The sequence below is a fragment of the Canis aureus genome, chromosome 9, assembly GCF_053574225.1.
Source record: "Canis aureus isolate CA01 chromosome 9, VMU_Caureus_v.1.0, whole genome shotgun sequence".
Lineage (NCBI taxonomy): Eukaryota > Metazoa > Chordata > Mammalia > Carnivora > Canidae > Canis > Canis aureus.
The window spans coordinates 67,895,000-67,910,733 of NC_135619.1; the positions used below are offsets into that span (position 1 = coordinate 67,895,000).

General features: G+C 42.0%; 1 pseudogene; it reads right to left on the reverse strand.

Moving 5' to 3' along the window:
- Positions 1-219: 219 nt before the first annotated feature.
- LOC144320197 (large ribosomal subunit protein eL32 pseudogene) lies at positions 220-652 on the reverse strand (annotated as a pseudogene).
- Positions 653-15,734: the final 15,082 nt, after the last annotated feature.

Here is a 15,734-nt window from a genome sequence, read left to right on the forward strand (position 1 = left end):
TATGAAGTATACAAATATTATATACTATATACTGAGATGTATATTTTGTATACTAGGGTCATAATCTAGTTGCATGAAATTTTTCCAAATATTTAACCAATTTCCTAAACAATACTGAATAATTTTTCCTTACACAAGATTTCTTTCTTTTTTTTTTGTAGTTTTATGGTTTTATTAACACAAATATGACACACACAAGCTATCTTTACTCGCTTTATTCATTTTACTCGCTACACAGCCTGGCATTGGGATTGGTGACTCTGACGGCCAGCTGGGCTGCTCTTTCCACAATGGCTTTGTGGTTCTTGGAGGATACATTGTGAGCAATCTCTGCATAATAAGATTTGCTGCACATCAGCAGCACTTCAAGCTCCTTGAAGTTGTGGACTAGGAACTTCCAGAAGCCACTGGGCAGCATGTGCTTTGTTTTCTTGTTGCTTCTGTAACCAATGTTGGGCATCAAGATCTGGCCCTTGAATCTTCTGTGTACCGTATTGTCAATGCCTCTGGGTTTCCACCAGTTGCGCTTAATTTTGACATATCGGTCTGACTGGTGCTGGATGAACTTCTTGGTCCTCTTTTTAATGATCTTGGGCTTCACCAGAGGTCTGAGGATGGCCATGATGCCCAGCAATCGATGGCTGACACCCCCACGGGCAGCGCAGAGGAAGAGTTTACACAAGATTTCTGACACTGCCAATATTGAATATGAAGTTCCCATGTAGATACGAGTCTGTTTCTGGGCTTTATTCTGTTCTATTTACCTGTTACTATGGTAAAACCACACTGAAAAAGGTTATGAATTTGAACTTGAAATACTTGATGGAATATGTCCTCCTTCTTTGTTCTTTTTCAAAATTGTACTTTTGTATCTCTGAAGTTTTTTCTTAAAACTTTTGGGATTTCTATTGGTATTTCATTTCATTGAATTTATACAGTTGAGGTAAACCTCTTCTATTCTTTAATAACATTTTATGATAGCCCCCATAAAGTGTTAACATATGTTGTTTATCTTAAACTTCTGGGTATTTTCTACCTTTGTTGCTTTTGTGAATAGTATGTTTTAATGATACTTTCCAGCATAAAATTTTGATGTTGACTTTGCCTGTAGCAGCCTTGCTAAACTCTTATTAGTTTTGTTGGTTGGTTTATCAGCAAGTAATAGGTTTTTTCACCCCTCCTTTCCAATCCTTATGCTGCTATCCCATGTATGTCTATTCCTCTCTGTGTGTCTCTAATTCTTTTTGTCTCATTAACTTTTAGTGTTTGTTAAAATATGTTAAATAATAGAAGTGGGTGATGGCAGGCATTTCTTTATGTTCCTGTCTTTAATAAAACTCTTCTAAAGTTTAGCCAGTAATCAGGATGTCAAATGAAAGTTTGTGTAGATTTGCTTTACCGATTTGAAAAGATCCTACCTTTCTTAGTTCTTAAGCTCTTTACTGTATATGTTGAATGGTGTCGGGTACCTCTTCTATTGAAATTATCTACATCTGTGGTGAAGCACATCCTGCAAGTTGCCTACCCTACTCTTCTTTCTTGCCGCAGAACCCTCACTTACTCTACCTCTAACCTTTGTATGTAACTGAGAATAAAGATGACCCAGCTAATGGATATATCCTGATTTCTCTAAGACAGTGCTTGGTTTGGAGTGGCCACATGCCTCAGTTCTGGCACATGAGACTTCAGTTGGTTTTTCTTTAGAGCTAGGAAGTCCTTAGCTATTATTTCTTCAAATATGATCTTTCATTCTCTCTTTTTTTTTTGCTTGTTTTATTGTTTTCTTTTTTTTTTCAACCAAAGGAGAAAGATCAGGGTAGCATGCTTGCAAGGCAGTACCATCTAAATGAGGTAGAGTAACAAGATGGGAATTCCCATGCCCAGAGATAGTTATTACTAGTGGGAGGAGAGAGTGGGAATGGACTGGTGGCTCTTCACAAAAGGATTAGCTAGAATTTTACAGCACAAGCATTTGTGAGCATTTTTCTAGCTGATGTGAAGAACTCCCCCCACTTACCCCCACACCCATCACCCCTGGTTGAGGGGGAAATGACATCTAATCTCTGGGGAAAAGGTAATCAGGATAGGGGTTGGGGCAGTGCCCTGGAGGGATAGCAGTAGAGGGAGGAACAGTGAGTCCATAAATAAGTAGAGAATTCCTACCCACTGGACACCCAGCCAAACTTCTTATCCCTGGAAAGGAGGAAAAACATGTCCAATAGAAGTTCTGCCCATTCCAACATCTTGGAAACAAAAATAATACAATTGTTGGGACAAAAGACTTAGTAGATATGTTGAATATCCTGGAAACCTGGAATATTATCTGGGACTCTTCCTAAATGTGCCAGAGATGAGTAGAAAGGTAGATATTGTGAAGTTAAGATATGTGGAGGATGAATGTACACTTACCAGGATCTATGTCAGAAGAATTCCAGCAGCAGAGAAAAGAGAATAAAAAAGGAGGAAACATTCAAATGAGTAACTGAAAAATTCCCAGAACTAAAGAAGATTGGTGTCATCAGAACAGAATAAATAAGGGGAAAGATATCTAAACACACCATTATAATAAAATATCAAGGATAAAAGTCTTTAAAAATTCTGTCAACAAAAAAGAAGAAAACAGATCAGAGAGTTCAATGCATACAGATTTCTCACTGACTGCAATAAAAAAGTCTCCATAATTCACTTGAACTAGAATTATATATCCAGCTAAACTATCATCCAAATGTGAAGATGAAATGTGAGAAACCCTCACTCCCTAGACCCTATATTGGTACACAGAGGTAGCTCTTTAGTAGGAAGTGAAAAAACTCCAGAAGAAATAAATGAGATTGAGATACAAGCCACAGTGGAAGATCATCGACAGCAATAACAACAACAGTATTGTCTAAAAGTAGTTCTGCATCTTTTCCTTAAAATACGTAAATAAAATTCTAGACATCAATATGGAGTGGAAATGGGGTCAAAAGAATGAAGCAATGTAAGTAAATTCCAAAGTTCTTTTCTTTTTTTCCTTAATCTTTTTACCTTTTTTAAAAAAATTAAGTAATCTCTACCCCCAACATAGGATTCAAATCCATGACCCTGAGATCAAGAGTTGCACACTCTACGGACTGAGCCAGACAGGTGCCCCCACACCCTGCCAAGGTTCTTTTCTTTAAGAGGAGAATAAATAAATTGATTGAATTTAGATGTTATGTTATGGAAAAAAAATGTCTTTAAATGAAAGTTTAGGGCAACCAACGGAAATCTAAAAACAGGATGTGAAGAGCTATCTGTTTTTGTAAATATAAAATGAAATAGATAGTCTGAACAATATTTCAGTGGAAAACACTGAAAATTCTAGATGAAACATGTCTCAAAAATCTTTTTAAATGCATCACTGAACTGACAAGAAAGTAATAAATCAGAGGCCAAAGCAAGTGAGAGCAGTAACCCAAAGAGGTAATGGACCAGCCGAGCAGTTTATACCCTGGGGACGTGTGCTAAAGCCTGGCAACCTTGACCTTCCAATTTACTTTTGGACATTTCTTAGACAGCAGTACATTTCATAAATGGTTATTTACTGTTACTTCTTATGTGTTTTTCTCCTTCCTGGTTTCACTTCTTGGTGGCATGATTCCTCTTAGAACACTTTTATAGAAGCCTCCGTATGGTAAATTTCCACGGATGTGCCACCCAAGATGTAGCCCCTATTCATATGCGATTATTGAGCACTTGAAGTGTGGCTAGTTTATACTGAGATGTGCTGTGATGTAAAGTACACATAGGATTTCAAAGACTCTACACACAGGTGCACACACACATGTGCACATAAACAGAATGCAGTGTTACCCTTGCCCCAAATCCACCAGCTTCCTTCGTTGCACTTTGCAAATGTTTGCTTTTAATCTTTGTCAATAGTCAGGAATTTCTTGGGACTCTGTGTGCGTGTGCTTTGCAAGCAGATGGGCTCTGAGTAGGGTCTGAGAGGCTTCTAAGAGCAAAAACCTGAGCTGTCACCTGTAGGTATTACATTATCCCAAACTCCAAAGAATACTTTTCACTGACTCTCTGGTTCTGGGAAATCTTCTGGGTAATTGAGGATGCTCAAGGGAGCTCTGGGCAGGGGGGATGTCACAGACCCTCTCCATAAAAAAGGACATTACTTTTACATTTAATAAAGAAGCTGCAATCAGGGTAAGTAGAAGGGAACTTGGGTACTAGCCACAGCTTGACTGCTTCATGAGTGGTATGGGTTTTACTCCGCATCTACCTTCTTATTTTTTATTTTTATTCTATTTTTACATTCTTTCTCTTTCCTTTCATTTGTTTCCACTCAATCAAGCATTCCACCCATTACAAAAAAGAAAAAAACAACCTAAAAAGGTCCTTCAACCCCTGAAAACACCATTTGGTCAAATTAGGAAAACTTCTTTCCCAATCAGAGGAGAGTGATCCATCACGTCAGCTCTTCCTCTGATTAATTCAGAGAAGGTAGCCCAGACAATCACCTGAAAAGTACATCAGGCTTGGCAATGGGCGGCAGGTGGGGGGGCGGGCACCTCGGGGCTTGTTTGACTCCACTCAGGACCTGGGATGAATGCCAGAAGAAGTAAGTGTGGGACTGGGTTAGTGTGTTGGTTACCTTTATGTCTCAGTTTGACTGGGACAAGGGATGCCCAAAGAGCTATTTAAACATTATTTTTGAGTGTGTCTTGAGGATGTTTCCTAAAGAGATTAGCATTTGAGTTGGTGAGGTGTGTAAAGCAGATGGTCCTCCCCAAGGTGGATGGACATCATTTTATCTGTTGAGGATATGAATAGACCAAAAAAGTGGATGATGGTTGAATTTGCTCTCTGCCTGACAGCTTGGGCTGAGACACTGATCTCCTGCCTTCAGGTCTTAAGACCTAGACTAGAACCTACACTATTGACTCTCTGGCTTTCAAGCCTTCAAACTGTGTTGTTATCTTTCCTGGGTCTCCAGCCTGCAAACTGCTGCTCTTAGTGCCATAACAGTGTGAGTCAATTCCTCAAGATAAATCTCTTTATCTATCTCCATGTCTCTATGTCTCTATGTCTCTATGTCTCTATGTCTCTATGTCTCTATGTCTCTATCTATCTATCTATCTATCTATCTATCTATCTATCTATCTATCATCTCCTATTGGCTCTATATATCTGAGAACCTTGGCTAACACAGATGCAAGGTTGTGGGGTGGGAGTGGGATGTAGGAGTTGAACACTCAGGTGCACCTGAACAGGAGGCACACTGGGATCTGGAAACAGAACTGCAAGGGTGGAAGCTGAGATGAGGCCAGATGTTTCCCGTAGGTGAGGCCACCAGGTGGTGCACTGAATAAATGCTATGAAATGGAGCTGGGAAGATCAGCCAAGATTACACTAGATACATAAACGTGGATTTTAAGCACGTTATTATTAAAGGGTGTAACTGCAGAGAGGGCTTCCTGGAAGGTTCATTAACTTTGGCAAAGTGGAATAAAAATAGCAACATTATTTATTTGCATTGCTGGGAAACGAGCTGGAGATAGCAACCTGAAATTCAAAGTTAGGCATCAGGGTCCTGGAATTGTCTGCAAAGTTGGGTTTATATGGAAATACATGACTTTCTTTTAGGGAGAGTGTCCAAAGGTCTAAAAATTACCTATCATGTGCTTTTTTTTTAGCTAATGTTTTTCCTTCTCTTTTATGACAACTTAGGAATATCATTTATGAAGGGAAAAATTATCTCCCTCCAGAGTGTGACATCTGTCCTTGAGTTTGTAAAGACAGTAAAAATCAACAAACCTCTTACTGACTCCATTAGGTTAAGGGATTGATTTTATTAAGATTTGGAAATGTTCACCCAGGCTAATTTCCCCTAATAGTTAAAGACTGTACTCCCCTTGCCCCCCCCCCCACCATGCCTTTTTAGTTCCATTTACTTCCCAAGCATTTATTTGCTTTCACTTTTCTTCCTGTGAGCCACTACTTCCTGACAGTTTCTGTGTCTCTTAATTTTTCTAATCTTTTGTCTAATTTTGCATGATGTCACTTGGATAAGGATGACAAGGGCTGTGTAACAGCCATTTGTCTTAAAGCTTAGTGGTGTCACTAAGATCTTTTTCATTTTCTGGTCACTGTTTGTGCCAAAAAATGGACCACTGGATTATCTGAACATTGCTATATTTTGTTAAAGCCAAGCAAACCAGTTGTGACAATAACCTTTGGAGATTGGGATGTATTTCTAGAATATCAAGTCAAAGAGTTACTGTTTTTCCCTCATTCTAATTTATAACCCTCTGCCATTGGTTTTATCTCTTCTAGTGCTGCTAGAGAAAGTCATAGAATCCTTCTGACTTAATACATTCATCATGTCTGCACAGCACTTAGCTACCTTGCTAGCTTATTATATTACTCATATTGAAGATTTCAGACTTAATCCTTTTTTTAACTCCCCACTTGAATGTAAGCTCCATAAGGGCAGAGACTTCATCTTGTCTCTTGTATTCTGAGCATTTAGGATTAAAATCTGCAAAATATTACAGAAAGAAATAAAAGGAAACCTAAGTAAATGGAATGATAGTGTGTATCATGGATCAGAACACTCAGTATCATGAAGATGTCATTCAAAGAAATTCCAATCAAGATCCCAACAAGTTGTTTTTTGGTTTTGTTTTTGTTTTGTCAGAAATTGACAAGACAAGTTGATTTTAAAATTCATGTAGAAAATAAAATAAAATAAAATAAAATTCATGTAGGACCAGAAGTACCGAGAGCAGCCAAGGCCATCTTGAAGAAGAACAAAGCAAGAGGACTACCAGATAGAGAACTACAATAATTAAGAAAGTTTGGTAGATTCAAAGATAGAAAAGCCCAAGAATGAGATAGCATAGAGAGTCCAGAAACTGATCCACAAAAAGGATACTACAACCAATGGAGGCAGAATGCTTTTCTCAACCAGTGGTGCTGGGTGAAGCAGATATACACATGAGCCAATATCATTCTTAATTATTACTTCATTACAATATCCAAAAATATTTCCAGATGGATTGGAGATTTAAGTGAGAACGATAGGGGCACCTGGCTGTTTTAGTCGGTAGAGCATGTGACTCTTGATCTTGGGGCTGTGAGTTTGAGCCCCATGTTGGGTGCCGAGATTACTAAAAAAAATAAAAACTTTAAAAAATGAGAAAGGTAAAACAAGAAAGCTTTTAAAGGAAAATATAACAAAATCTTTGAGATCCTGAAGTAGGCAGTTTTATGAAGTAGAACATAAAATCACTAATCATAAAGGAAACAGTAATAAATCTGGACTATATTAAAATTTAAAAAGTCTTTTTATCATGATGCACTATGAAAAGGCAACTCGCAAAGTGGGAACAGATATTTTCGGTAAAAGTACCTGATAAAGGACCTTAACACAGCATATATAAAGAACTTCTACAAATCAATATGAAAAAGAGGCAACCCAATAGATAAATGGGTAAAATACTTCAATGGGGACTTCATTGAAGAATAGTTATCCAAATGACCAATAGACATATGAAAATAAGTTCACCTTCGTGAGTCATCAGGGAAATGCAAATCGAAACCAATATGAGGCATCACTATATACTTACCAGAATAGATAAAAGGAAAAAAAGAGAGAAAATACCACATGCTTGTAAGATTGTGAACAACTGGATCTTCCTACCCTGTTGGGACAATTAGTGAATTCATTGACTTGGAAAGCAATCTGGTAATTCTACTAACGCTGGAAATATGTAATCCTATCACCCAACAATCCCGTTCTTAGGTGCAGACCCAACAGATACATGTACATATGTCCACCAGAAGGTGTGTACTAGAATGTTCACTGCAGCACTGTTTCAAACAGGCTCAAGCTGGAAACTACTCAAACACCTGCCAGTGGTTGAATGGTAGTCATTCCATTGTGGTGTATTAGGATAATGGAACACAACTTACCTTAGAATGAGCAAACTTCAGTTATACACAACACAACAAAGTGGATGAATCTCACAAACATAAGGCTGAGGGGGGGAAATCATCCATGGATGAACTCGCAGACATTGTGTGGTCAGAAGAAGTTAAACTCAAAGGGGTACATCCTCTATGACTCCATTTCTCCATTTACAGTTGCATTTATGAAAGGTACAAAAAGAGGAGAAGCTAATCTACAGTATTAGAAGTCAGGAGAGTGGTTACCCTTGTTAGGGAGGGATAGTGAGTGGAAGGGGGCCCTTGGGGAAATGTTGGGGGTCTGGTCATGGTCTCCTTTTTGAGGTGGGTGCTATTTCCACAGATGTATTCAGTTTGTGCACGTTCAACATGCTCCATTTTCCCAATACTTGGCATTTTGCTCTACATATATTTGAATGAAAACTTTCCCTGTTATCAAGCGACCATCAAGTGTTGGATCTTAAGGAAAGAGAAGTTAATGAAATGCTGACAATTAGGAACCAAAGGATTGTCACAGGTTTAGATGCTATGGAGCTTGGAGGTAGGAGTAGTCCTCAGGGCCTTCCTGGAGGAAGGGGTGCTGGAGTGGCCTCAAACAGCAGACAAACTTTGGATGAAAAAGAATAGGCTCTTTGGCTCCAGCCAAAAAAACAAACAAAAAACAAAAACAAAACAAAACAAAACAAAAAAAAAAAAAACAAAAAAAACCCAACCTTTGAAAAGTAGATCAATGGTTCTAACATATTCTTTTCTACCCACGAAGGTCTTTCTGACCAACCTAGAAGAATTCTTGAAGGAAAAGATGAAAAGGGAATTTTAGCAGGGAGTAGTGGGCATGGAGAAAGGCAGACATAACTAGAAGATCCTAGTAAAATTACTTTGCTTCTCTGAATCTCTGTTTCTTCATCTGTGAAATGGAAAAAAGTAATGCCCCTCAGAAGGTTGTGAGAGTTAACTATGTTGGTTAGCTTAAAAAAAAAAAAGTTAGTTAAAAAAAAAGATGAGCCCTACTTGGCCTTTATTAGTTTTTAAATACTGTATTAGATTTGGGGTTTCTGGACTTCATCTCCTGGACGCTCCCCAAGTATCTGTGGGTGACGATGATAAATATATAAATAGCAGACTACAGCCTTCCTGTCCCTCAGGTTGGAATTGCTTGTTAATCAGCACAGAGGCTGAGGGTACTGGTGCTGGGATGATTCACAGAGCGCTGGAGTGGGTCCGGGCTCGTTATGCAGTTTATGAATTTAATTCCCTTTGGCTGCTCCATGCCCAGCCTGGAGATGAAGCAGCACTTTTATTTGAGGACAAGAAGCCAGTTCACAGTGGGTTCTCAAGTCCCCCAGTGGCAAATGTGCTTGGTTTGTCAGAGTCTTCAAGGTTGCTCCCTCCCACGGAAATCCTGGAGGTGCAATGTCATGAGTTGCAGGACTCCCAGGAAACGAGAGATGGAGAGTGAACTCAAATGTCTATCCCCAAGTCTGCTGCTTCTTGGGATTTTTACCACCTCTTGCCTGGGCCGCCGGTGACAGCCTTCTAAACTGTCCCCCTGCCTCCAGTGTGTCATCATCACACCCACTGTTGGAGTGAGGGTAAGGCTCCAGCTGCAGAGCAGGCTAGACACGAAGTTCAGCTCCGGCCTTGCTGAGTGCTGGAGTCCACGGAGGTGGTTGCTGTGTGCCGGGGCAGGGATGATGGTGGCACAGCACCAGTAGCTGGATGGGGGCAGATGAGCTGTTGGAAAAGCTATTAAGGAAGTAGAGTCAACAGAAAGTAAGTGGAAGCACCATGAAGTAGAGTCAACAGGAAGTCAAATTAAGCCAATAGAAAATAAAGCAGAGTCAACAGGAAGTAAGGTAGGACTTAGGAAACCACCGAAGGAAAACTATCTGGTTGGGTGCGTGTGTGAGGCGGGGAGAGTAAAGAAGGTGAGGGAGGAGTGCAGGGCATGCCTCACCAGGCTCTTTCCCAGAACTTCTGTGAATGGGGTTGCCATTGGTGGTGATGGGGAAATACAGAAAGAGGAGCAGTGAGGGCCCAGAGAGGAGAAAAGGAAATGGACAGAGCCCAAGGCCAGGAGGCGTTATGGAGTTGGCCACCACCGTGAGTGACTGCTTGCTCAATCCCATGGACCTTCTGAGTCATTTTATGAAATGCTTCCTAGGACTGTCCCTCTGCATGAAAAAAATGAGGGGCATCAGGTCCTATCCTGTTGGTCAAGAGCTGCCCTACAATCCCATTGGCAGAAGCAAGAGTGTCCAAGAGGGTGACACCCATGAGAGAAGCCCGGGCACAGGGGGCAAGAAGATCATGGCCTGAAGCTGAGACTCCTACCCATTGGACTGAACATCTACTTCCTTTGATAAGTCTACAGGGGTTACAAGGGTGGCATCTTAGCTCTGCCACTTACTTACTAGCTTATGACTTCGGACGATGCCCCATTTTCTCATCTGTGAAGTGGGGATCATAAAAGCACCTCCCTGCAAGATTGCTGTGGAATTAAAGTGAGCAAATTCATGATAATGCACTTAATTTAGAGCAGCGTCTGACTCAAAGAGGTGCTGCTAGCGATTTGCAGTGGAGCACACACCAGCTTGCTAGCTAATTTGGCTGTTTGTCATTCCTTCGAGAGCATGGGCCCCTGAGGACCGGAGCCAAGTCTGTCCTATTTTGATATATTCACCTTGACCTCAGAATGGGCTCCTCCCGCCCATCTCCTCATGGTCTCACCTGTCTTCCAGCTGCTGCTGGGATAGCCACTCCCTGAGCTTTGACCAGCTTTGTGCGGGTGCTTTGTCTCAGCCAGTGGGAATGATACTGCTTTGTATTTTTGCAAAGGCACTTTCATGCGTGGTTTCATCAGTGCTGGAAATACAGGGCGGAACTCCCCACCATTATCTCCATTTTACTGAAGAGGAAACAGAGGCTGACAGAGGTGAAGTGTCTTTCCCCTGGTCACGCAGGGGATCCAGTGGGGCCACTGCAGAACTCAGGCGCCCTCTGCCCCCATGAGTGGGGGCACTCATTGCTCCAGGACAGGAATAACCAGCAGGGCCTGTCCCCAGGTGAGCCAGGTGCCTGTCCCCAAGTGAGCCAGGGCCACTAAAGACACTCAGTTTTATCTGTGGTAAAGTCCTCCCTCCACTAAGAGTTGGCTTGGGCGACAGAAAAGTTCGGATTCCTCAAGGCTGAAAGCCAATGCCACCTGTAACAGTGCCTGCTGATTCCAGATGTGGAGGGAAGTCCTTGTTCTCCTTCAGACCATATCTTCTGGGTCTTTCTCCCAGAAAGCCAGCTGCGGGCTGTGGGCCACAAAGCTTAGGGCAGCAGCCACACTTCAGATGACAGAAGACATTTGTGTGCCATTTGGTTTGAGTCAGAAAAGAGCGCTTTTCTGCTGAATACAGAAGCCAGCCTCCTCCTGGTTCCGAGGGCAGGTGGGCCAGCCCGGGTGAGCTGTGCAGCAGATGGGTGTGAGGTGCTTACCACGAGAGCCTGCAGGGACCAGGCCACGGACCAGCCTCCGAGAACCTGTGTGCGAGTTCTGCCTTCCGCTTACTCACTGCACAGTCCGGGGGACTCACTCCTCCCCAGGCTCTGAGCTCCAGTGCTCCTGCCAGCCTAGCGGTTGAGGGCATGGAGTGTGGAGCCAGCTTCGTGTGAGCTTGGGCAGCTGATCTACCCTCCTCTTGCTCAGTTTCCTCATCTGTAGGCAAGACGTGATAAAGAGGCAGTTGGGGGGATGCCTGGGTGGTTCCGTCAGTTAAGTGTCGGCTTTTGGCTCAGGTCATGATCTCAGGGTCCTGGGTTCAAGTCCAGTGTGGCGCTCCCTGCTCAGTGGGGAGCCTGCTTCCCCCTCTCCTCCCCGCTTGTGCTCTCTCTCAATAGCTCTCTCTCAAATGAATAAATACAATCTTTTTAAAAAGGAAGGGCAGCTGGGGGGATGGATGGGTTAACACTGGTGAAGTGATGGGGGCACTGGCACACGGGGGCACTGAGGAAGGCCTCCTCTGATAGTGATTCAAGTGGGGGTGTCGCTTGCCCACTTCTGAGACTTGTGGGATCAAACGGACACTCTGTAAAGTGTATGATGAGACACGGCATCCATCAGAGACAGACGCTCCCCTGCTCGGAGGCCTTCTTCCTTTAAAACCTGCTCTCTGGAGAGGCTCTGGCGCAGGGCTGTCAGCCGCGCTCCCCATGGCGCAGGGTGTCTGCTCACGTCCTCTGGCCTCCCACGCTTGTCACCACCCGTGCTTCTCCCTGTCCTGTGGCATGGGCTCCCTGTCCTGGCTCTTGACCCCCATTTATGGTCAGGCTCAGCGTGAGCTCCACCCATCCTTAGATGCTCATCTTAGTATCTTGACTCTCTGGGAACTTCTTGAGATCAGAGACCAAGTGCCATTCATCTTTGTATTCCCCTGAGTGCTGAGATCAGTGCCAGGCCCAGTGGAGATGGCCAAGGAGTAATAATGATAAATAAATCCATAAACACATACATATATACATATAGTGCTCTCATGCTATGCATTTATATATTCTCATATATATGTAGTAACGTATGTACTGCTACACATAGTATATTATATGATGTAAGAAACAAAGGTAAAAGAGAAATTATTACATTTCCTCACTACCTACAACCCATAGACAAGTCCTTGAAACACGCAGTGACATTCCTCTAAGAACTCAACTGCCTCAATGTTGATAATTTGCTAAGGGCAAGAGGCAATCTTAGCCCGCCTCCCCCAGGATGCTTTAAATCTACTAAAACATATAAAAATTCCTTTGGAACCTTCCTTTATCTCAACACCCCCCTTCCAAGATGCATATTGGCAATCATCCTCCAAGCATAAGCCCCACCGATCTACATCTGGAGGGTCTCATCTCAGGACTGAGGGTTTACTAAACAATAATAAATGACATTTTCCTAACAATAACGAGCCCCCTTAGGATCCTAGAAACCTTGTTGCCAAAATACCTGGGAGGCTTATGCTCTCCTTAACCCCCTCCCAACTTGAAAGTACAGGATGGGCCATTCCTCATGACCCCAGTGCAGATCTTTCTGCCCAAGAGTCCTGTCCTTGTGCTTTAATAAAATGATCTTTCTTGCACCAAAGACGTTTCAAGAATTCTTCCTTAGCTATCGGCTTCGGACCCCAACATCTGTCCTATATCACTATATATAGTATATGTACTCATATATATAGTATATAGTATACAGTATAACATAGTATACAGACAGTATAGTATGCAGGATAGATAGATAGATAGATAGATAGATAGATAGATAGATAGATGATAGATGATAGGTGATAGATGATAGATAGATGATAGATGATACATGATAGATAGATAGATAGATAGATAGATAGATAGATAGATAGATAGACACAGACAGACACATGGATACACTCAAACATATACAGAGTACCCAGGCTCCATGTAATCCTCTCAGCAGGTACTATTCATTTTGCCATTTTATAGAGAAAGAAACTGAGTCATGCAGATGCTAAGTGACTTGCCCACAGTCTCACAGGTAAGCAGTAGAATGGGGATTCAAGCCCAGACAGTCTGGCTCCAGAGTCCTGCTTCTGACTTCGAGTGGGTGCAGCTTCTCTAGATGAACGGACCCTGGGCTCGATGTGTATTGAAAAATTGGACAAGGGATCCCTCGGTGGCGCAGCGGTTTAGCGCCTGCCTTTGGCCCAGGGCGCGATCCTGGAGACCCGGGATCGAGTCCCACGTCGGGCTCCCGGTGCATGGAGCCTGCTTCTCCCTATGCCTGTGTCTCTGCCTCTCTCTCTCTCTCTGTGACTATCATAAATACATAAAAATTAAAAAAAAAAAAGAAAAATTGGACAAGCTGCCCAGCTGTAGCTCATTGAACAAGATTTCCAATGTGCTGACCCCACCCCCACCCGCCATCCCCTGAGTTATTCTGTGGGTAATTTGGCCCCTCTGACAACCCCCCACTTTGCATGGGGAGGTAACACCCCTGACTAGTGTTTTTTTTTTTATGAGTATATAAGGTCATTTGCAATAATGAATTTATTTATTTATTTATACAGTGATATTATAGTTTCAAGTGTACAACATAATATATGTACGTAATTTATGTATACAGTCCCAAAATGATCACCACAATAAGTCTTGTTAGCATCCATCACCACATATAGTTACAAAAATTTTTTTTCTTGTGATGAGAACTTTTAAAATCTACTCTCTCAGCAACTTTAAAAGGGATTTTACAATTTAATAGATTCCCTTAAACATTACATACTGGATTTATACTTTTAAATTAAAAAAAATAATCACCTTGTGATGCCAATTTCAAAATGTGTAGTCGAATAATTAACTTTGTGAAACTTTACCAAATTGCAAATACTTTTGGCACATAGAATTTAAGAATCATTAATTTAAAATCAGGTAATTGACACTCTGACTAGTCTTCTAGAGACCTGGAGGTGATTTTCCCTGGAAGCATCTGTGGTAAACTTTACTCAGCTCCTTGGCCCAGTCGTCTGCTAGTGTGACATCAAGTGCATTGGACTGGGATCAGGGTCCCTAGACACCCATGCCTGCCTCTGGAGGAGCCAGAATGAATTACTCTGCTAGCATTAGATCCTGGGACAGAGGGTGGAGGGAATCCTTACGAAGAGTCCTGGAGCTTTTCACCTGGACTCTTACAGAGGCCCTTAAGAGTGAAGCTTTTGAGTCACACCTGGGTTTCCCTCCTAATAACCTTGGGCAATTTCATTTCTCCCAAGTCCTCCGCTTCCTCCTCTAATAACTTGAGATGGTTCCTAAGGGCTTTCTTGTGTTAATAGCTCCTGAGCCCAACCATTGTCTTCCTTCCAGTGGCTTTTAGATCCCTGGGGCTGTCCTTGGTCTTTTTGCAAAAGCAGGTAACACAGCCAGCCCATTCTTCAATAGGACCTGCAGTGATACAGTGAGGCTCCCGGTTAATAGACCTTGCCTTGCCAAACAAAATAGCATCAGAGGGTTTTTTGTTTGTTTGTTTTTTAAGAGGAGAATAAAAAAGGACAAGTACCCTGGTGGAATGTTGACTTTACCTTCCTAATTAAATCTAGGGGAGAATCTTTGCTGACAAAGAGTGCCAACAAAATGTATCTCTGAAATTAATTATGATCACTGAGTCAACAGTGAATGAGCATAGCTTTCTCCTGTGTTCCTCTGACTTGGATAATTCTTTTTATAAATTCAGTTATTCATGCTTTCAACAAACACTGTGCTTTTAGGCACCACGCAGGATGCTGGAGATTTGCAGAATAATAATGATAATGCCCAACATCAGGTACCAGGCCCTTGGATAAGGATCTTCTTGTGTCATTCTATTTAATCCTCAGAGGTAAGTGCTCTTGTTATCCTCATTTCAGAGAGGAAGAAGCAGACTGAACATGATTAATTGTTTAATGTCACAAATAGTCAACGGCAGAGCCTACGGTAAGCTGTTTTTATTCTAGTGTCTTTAAACCACTACAGTGGTCTGGTAGGTGAGCCCTGGCCCTTTCTTTGAAATGGACAGTGGACATTTCTCACTCTTACATGGTGTGTCTGAAAGCATCTTTAGAAACTTTATATTTTAGACCAGGAGGGAAACAGTGCATTTGGTGGCAATTTCAGCTTCAGGACAAGTCCCTATCCCTACCTATCGCCTGCTGTCCAGAAAGTCTGTGGCAACCACTGTAGGGACACAAAGAGATAAATATCTTCATGCAGCATTAGTACAGATGTTATGATAAGGGTCTTTATAAGGCATAATGGGG